The 7,522-nt window shown below is 45.6% G+C and overlaps 2 pseudogenes; one reads left to right on the top strand and one right to left on the bottom strand.

Moving 5' to 3' along the window:
• Positions 1 to 1,049: 1,049 nt before the first annotated feature.
• LOC147424081 (pentatricopeptide repeat-containing protein At3g09040, mitochondrial-like) lies at positions 1,050 to 3,728 on the bottom strand (annotated as a pseudogene).
• Positions 3,729 to 4,479: 751 nt separating this feature from the next.
• Positions 4,480 to 5,418, top strand: LOC147424080 (uncharacterized; annotated as a pseudogene).
• The last annotated feature ends 2,104 nt before the right edge of the window (positions 5,419 to 7,522 follow it).

Here is a 7,522-nt window from a genome sequence, read left to right as displayed (position 1 = left end):
TCGAATTTTGCGTCACATATCGATATAATCAATATCAACACACAGAAAAATGCATAGATGGCACAACTTAAGAGGAAACTCAAAATGGGCATAAACTTATTTTTCTTGACCAAAATCAGTCAGTTCAGCTTGAAACTTGCTTGACTAAAATGCTCATACAAAAGAATGAGAATCCAAAGTAAGATGACACAAGAAATGAGTGTATGTCCAAGGTAAAGGCCATATTCAAATCACTACCTTCAAAAACTAAAACTTTAAAAGAGGTTCTGTACCATGAACCAATACATTTTGTTCACAACTTGTTTGATAGTTTTCAGATCAACCATGGGGTCTCTATAGACCGGCGAAAATCACCAATTTTTAACATTGTGCACTAAGTTTTTGGCCTTTCCATGTGTTTAAGCTCTAGTCTTTTCTTATTGAAATTGCCTGATTTACAATATGACCTCTGAAATATCTTTATATAAAGCTTTACAGAAGATTAGAGTGCCTTGCATCAGATTGAAGTAATTGACGGGGCAATTTTTTGCTACAGCACAATCAAGTACAGATAAGAAATGCCAACACCAGATTGCAGGCAAAAATTTGCATTACAAATTGTACAATTGCTATTGATTCCTAGTCGAGAAGGTTCTTGCTTTTAAACCGTTAGAGGGGCATGCCCATGAGTTGATTTAAATGCAAAAGCATGCCCAATAGTGATATACAAAGGTGTAGTGAGGAGCCGATAGTCCATCCCAGAAGAATGTGGGACTTAACCTAGACGACGAGACCAACTTTGTGGAAATTTGTTTATTTACAACTGACATAGAGAGGATCCAGAAAACATTCTCTCCAACAGTCCCCCTTCAAAACCTCACCCTTGATTTGGAGGCTACTGCCATCGTTGATTGATCGTGACCTTAAGAAGAAGTCGCTGCTAAAGTTGATGTCCCCTTCGAACAGTAGAACAGTGTCAACCATGCCTGTTCAAACCATTTGCCTTCTTCACTTTTGAGTGCTCGAACATCATTGATGTACGATATCCCAGCACAAACTAAGTTTTTCTTTCATCTAATTGGTAACGTGTGATCAAAAGCCCACCTCCCAAGATCCACATTCTGAAAAGTTTTGCAAGCACCCAGAAAAGAATGCAACATCACAACATTTGAACCATTTCCTATTGCATCCACTAGTGACACAGCCCTGTCGAACTGACCTGACCGGCAAATAGTATCGAGAGAATGCTACAAATGTGCTCAGGACTCGACACAATGCCATAGTCCTTGCTCATGGCTTCCAAGTAGGTCTCACTTTTGCAGAGAGAACCTTGACGATTGCATGCACTGAGAACAATAGTAAAAGTCACAGAGCCTGGCCTCAATCCTTGATCTAGCATTTGATCATAAACCGACAAAGCATTCTCTGTTTCTCCCACCTGTGTATATCCTGCAATAAGGGAGTTCCATGACACAATATCTTGAGTATGCAGCATGTCAAATACTTCATGTGCTTGTGCAAGAAATCCACATTTGGAATATGAAAAAACTAGTGCATTCCCTACCAAATTGCTTTCAAATAGACCCCTTCGATAAATCTCAGAATGTAAATCTTGGACCATATCTATGGCTCCTATACTGCCGCATACTTTCAAAAGAATAACCAGTGTGACATCATTTGGATACACACCTTTACGTTGCATGTGTTTGAAACAATCGAGTGCTTTGTCTGTATAGCCATGCTGAGCAAATCTTGCAATCAATGAAGTCCAAGAGACGACATTCTGATTTGCAATCTTGTCAAAGACTTCTTGAGCTTTGTCGAACATACCACATGCAGCATACATGTCCACCAATGCATTGCCAAGAATAGCATCTCCTTCAAGCAGTCCATCACTTTCAATCCGACACTGTAATTCTTCACCCTTATCCGCACTTCTTATACTGGCACAAGCTTTCAGACAGAATATAAATGTGACAGAATTTGGGGAGACACCCTCAAGTTGCATGTGGTCATAACAAACAAGGGCCGTCTCACCATGCCCATGTTCAGAGTATCCTGCAAGTAGTGATGTCCATGAGACAACATTCCGTACAGAAAGCTTATCGAACACTTGATGTGCATAAGCAACTGCATTACACTTGATGTACATATCAACCAGTGCATTTCCAAGAACAGCATTCTTTTTCAACAAGCCCATTCTCTCTATTTGACAATGAATCTTTTTTCCCAGCCTTATGGCCCCCGCACTTCCACAAGCTTTCAAGCTGCAAATAAACGTAATGGCATTTGGAAAGATACCCTCCAATTGCATTTGTTCAAAGAACTTCAGAGCCTCTTCCCCATGCCCATGCTCGGCATAACCTCAATGAGTGTTGTCCATGATACAACATCTTGATGTCTGAGCCTGTTAAACACTTCTACACTCTTGTCCATTGCACCACATTTTGCGTAAGTGTCGACTAACACGGTGCCTACAACGCCATCTTTCTTCAAGATTCCTGATCTCTCCATTTGTAGATGTAACTGCTGAATCTTCCCGATCGCTTTTAACTTGCAGCATGCTTTTAAGCTACAAATAAATGTGACTGCATCAGGGGAAATTCCCGCACTCTGCATCTGATCAAAGCGCATCAGTGCCTCCTTGCTCAGGCCATGTTCAGTGTATCCTGCGATTAGAGCAGTCCATGTGATTACATCCTTCTGAGGGAGTCTGTCAAAAACCTGTTGTGCCATTGATAATGAGCCACATGTGGCATATATATCAACCAGCATTGTTCCAACAGTGATGTCACTTTCTAACAGCCCCAATCTTTCACAAAGAATTTGTATCTTTCCGCTTTGTCCGCGAGTTTTAGGCTGCGACAAGCCCTGAGACTGCAGCAAAGAATCACCCTATCCGGATGTACACCCTCATGTTGCATGGTCTCAAAACATTTCAGTGCCTCCTCAGCACGGCCCTGATCAATGTATCCTGCAATAAGTGGTGTCCAGGAGACAACATTCCGAGTGGGAAGCTTTTCCAGCACTGAATGAGCTTCTGCAAGAGACCCGCATTTCGAATACATGTCAATCACAGTATTTGCTATCCAAAGATCTCGGCCAAGTAAGCCCAACTTGGCAACCTTGGCATGCAATTGAGCACCTGTATGTAGATCTTTCTGTTTCGTGCACTCCTTCAGCAAAGCCACAATATTATCCTTGCGAACAAGTAGAGCCTCATTCTTTGCCATTTTCTGATACAAAACAATAGCACAATTTTAGCTTCTCAGACTTGATGTAGCCTGAAACAATGGAAATCCAAGATAAATGAATGTGATGGACCAACCTGTCAAAAAACTTGACGGGCAGAGTCCATAAGTCCCTTCTCAGCCAGCATGTGCACAGGTGGTTTCCTAGTGATATATCAGAATCAACGTGCGGAAGGAGTATACCTCCAGTGCCAGCTGTTGATTTTTTGCCATCCTACATGTCTGCAGGAGGTGAGCACATCTGCAAGGATTCAGGGGAGACTCTTTTTTCAAAAGCCTCTTCTATGCCAAGCCTTTCACAATATTGGGAGTTCGTGCAGGCGTCATACACATTGTTCCGTCATGATTGACACAATTCTGAAACCGCATGAGGCTGACCCACACCAGCATCATCCTCTGCTTTAAGGAACATTGTGGTTTTAACTGTAAGATGAATGGTTCCTCTGCGTTAAATCTGTGCGTGGTCAAAATTTGCAGCTGCTTTCTCAGCTCGTGAAATATCAAAGCAATAGTTGCTGTCCCCAGTTGCAAAGACAGCAGCTTGCTTTCCTGCCTCGGTAGGAAACCTGTTGCCATGTCATGGTAACAGAACAACTTCTGAAGGTCTTCCTTTTCCAAAACTGCTCTGGGCTGCATTGCCTCCATCTGCTCCGTCCAATCTTCTGAACAGACCCTAGCGTCGTCTTCCCACGACCTGGGCTTGTCTACACAGAAGCATATCAAGCGGCGCCCTGACATAGCTAATCAAGAGAGCAAAGCAAGGAGGATGCACGTACCTCAGGTCTATTCAGCGAATCCCTCAATGCGTAATTCTTCGTTCTTCTTTCAGCTGCCCATGATTGCATCATCATGCATCACACCATGTCACGAGCCTTCACCTACGCCATGCGAACAGGTTGGCCTAAGGTTGAGAACAAACTTTCACGTTCCAATTTTCCATGGACATGGCCTAGTTGCGGAATGTGAGCTTCGCCCGCCCACCCTCACAACTAGCTTACACGGGGTCTTAAGTGAAGGGCGAGCGGTGGGATCAAGGGCAGGGAAGCCAAGCGCGAAGGGAGAGGAGATATCTGCGCTCCACGTCAGCATAAAAAGTAAACGCGGACAAAATTGATAAACACAGACAGGCCTGGTGATGTGACGTGGCTGGGTGGCGTGGCAAGGCTGAGCTGGACAAAAATTTGGATTTGCGTTGGGCGTGGGGTGCATGATGGGGGGGAAGGAAAGGTGTCCTTGGCCATGCAAAGGCATGCAAGAGGCTCTACATGCAAATCTGAGGGAGCGGGTCTTGTCGGCACGATTGCTGAGCGATTGCCAATGGGGTATTGCGCACAAGGAGGGCCTTGTAAATCCGGCATATCCTTTTTGTGGAGGGGGTAGGTGAGCAATAGGAAGTGTGGGGTGCTGGAGAAACCCAATGGCGCCAACAAGGGAAAAAACACAGCGTTTCGGTAAGAAAGGGGCCAGGAGCGGGCATGGTGTTGAGCAGGCATTCCCAGTTGGGGAGGCTACAGGGACGGCCACGCCCCCAAAAACTATCCGAAGTAGCCCCCGTCTGAGACCAAGGCAGATCATAGACCTGAACGCCAACCCTTTTAAAGAAGTCCAACCCCAAACGCCTGCTTCTACCAATCCACGACCTAGGAAGAAGTTGGAGAAGGCATTTGATTGGGATGAGGAGAAGGATGAGAAGATGCCAGCACAACCCATGTCCTACCACAAAAAGGCAACAGAGGCTGCAGTTGCAAAAAGGAAAGGCAAACAGCTCCTTGATGAGGAGGTATGTCATGACAACGGCAAGGCCGGACTAGACAAGGGCAAGGCCGGGCTACGCAGTGTGGAAAGGAAGTCCAACTAGGGCAAAGGGCTAGGAGCCATGCTATATAGTGAGGGGTTGGGAGGTGGACTCCTAGGTTCTAGTTCCCCTTGTCTAACATTGGTATCAAGAGCAAGGTTCCTTTTTTGGGAAAGGCATAGCCGTGGAGGAGGGGAGCCACACAATTTTGCATGCTTTTTTGCATGTCAGGGTCAAGGGGGCGTGAAGCTCACCCCCTGTGAGGAGGACGACAAGCCCGAAGGCGTGGGCAACAACCCTTGCCAGAAGAAGCTGCCTGTCGGGCGACTTGCACCAAGCTACGCCCTTGCGGGCTCTACGGCATCACGCCGGCGTGGGAACCAACTCCTGTAGAGTAGGCGGAGACGAGCATCATACGAGGCGGGGGCAGCTTTCCTCTACCCATTCGCGCTGTCTGCAGGAGGCAGCCATAGCCGGTGAGCAACTCGAATTTCACACCCAACGGGCGCCCAACCCCATTGGGGTTAGTGGCCAAGTTTTTTTTCAATAACTAGGGGACGGTACCCACAGTGGGTACCCCCCCCCCCCTCCCTCTTGTGAAGCTTCGGTGAAGCTCGGCATCCCGACACGGCCGGCAAGTACATACACCACACACATTCTCTGTGTATTATCTGCAGAAAATCAAAGATTTCATAAAGCATCTCAAGGGGAGTTCAAAGTGACGTTATTTCTCAAAATCGATTATGGTTGAAAGCAATTCTACCCATACTCAATTCGGCTACAAGGGATTAAGGAATTCCCTACACGGCCGACATTTCGGATCGATTTTGACTTGGACAATATCGATTTCGACGAGATTAGCAAGGCTAATTAACCTTTGCAGTACTCTCAATATCAGGTATTTTTCTTTACGACTGTCGGCGAAGTTAGCATGACTAATCACCGACCTCTGCTACGAGTTTCTGTGTTTGATACGGCTACGAGCCTTTCTGCAATCCAAGGTATTGTTTTCTATTTTGTTCGCACAACACGTCTTTGCCATGAACGCAGAAATTGATGATCAACACATGTTTGACTTTGAATACTTGGAGTCTGCTTCACTTGTCGATGCCCGGGGTCGAATACTCTCACGAAGGGTACCCACGTGGCAACCGGAATGCATGATGCATACCCAGGCAGTCTATCTTTCTCTCCGTGAGTATGTACACCTCCTCCTCAGAGCGTGTTTGATATTCTGGAGGATGATAGTGACTTGCCAGATGCCAGGGAGTTTGTCACTCGACAGGACTGGCAAACTTTTGATGCCCGGTTTCGCAAGCTAGCTGTATGGGTCCAAATATTGGCCACGCAAGTGGAAAATCTCACACGATTAATTTACAATATGCTACCAGGATCAACTTCTCACTTGCTGGAAACCAAGTAGTTCTCTACCCACAGTTATGACCAAAGAGGTCGAACATGCACAAGATAATTCAGTGGTAGGAACAGATCTGGTCGTGACCAACGTGGTCAGGAAGCGACTATCACAATCGACTTTCGACGTGCAAAAAGTCAAAAATTATGCTTTATTGCTTAGGAACGCATCAAAAAAAGCAGTGTCCACAACGTAAGCATGATGCATTTGTCATAATAATCAATATCTAATTCTCCTAAATGATTTTCTCATATTAAACTGATCATTTAATGTGGGGAAGTGCCAAGGGAGAAAAAGCTAGAATATTGGTTAAGCTAGCAGACCGGCCACAATAGGGATCCAAAGGAGGGAAAATAGGGATCCAAAGGGGGGGCCATCTGCAAAAGAGCCATGTGAAACAATGGGCCAAAAAGACCCTAAGGTTCAGCCCATTAAGACTTCCAAAATGCTAAGGTTCCAAAATTCAAAGGTTGTGTCCAAAGGTCAACCCTAGGGAAAATTGGATGCTTAGTGTGTGCCCTAAAAGTCTTTGCACATCCCTACATGGGAGGGGGCGAGCCCCAAAGGTAGGAGATGAGAGAGAAAGCCACACACACACACACAGGCTCCCTTTACACAAAGGGAATGAGGGACACATGTCAGCTCCCTAGGCCAGATGCCCACAAGGTGTGCCCAGTTCCTATTGGAAGACCCTTGAAGTGGACCAATGAGAATTAAGCTAGAGTAAATCTAGTTTAATTAATTTAAAAACATTTAATAAAAGAAACCAATGAGAATTAAGTCTCCTAAAAGACTATTGGGCAGTCTCCCAAGGGGTCCAATGAGCATTCAGGAGCCCCATGGCTTGCCTGATTCCTATTGGCCAGGAGGCAAAGGGGTCCAATGAGAGTTTAGTTTAATTATTTAATTACCTGAAGCTCTCACAAAAGGGGAAAGGGGGACACATGTCAGAAGGCTATCACTTATGCTGCTTAATTCCTATTGGCTTGACCTGGGGAGGTCCAATGAGGCAAAAGCCAGACCTAATTAGCAGCTAGGGCTCGCCCAAGAGAGAGAGGGGGCTGATTTTTGCTTGGCATTGAC

The sequence above is a fragment of the Adiantum capillus-veneris genome, chromosome 26 (assembly GCF_014529385.1).
Source record: "Adiantum capillus-veneris isolate H3 chromosome 26, ASM1452938v2, whole genome shotgun sequence".
In the NCBI taxonomy this organism is placed as follows: Eukaryota; Viridiplantae; Streptophyta; class Polypodiopsida; order Polypodiales; family Pteridaceae; genus Adiantum; species Adiantum capillus-veneris.
Note: the sequence above shows the minus strand (reverse complement) of the source record. Positions and strands in the feature narration are given on the sequence as shown.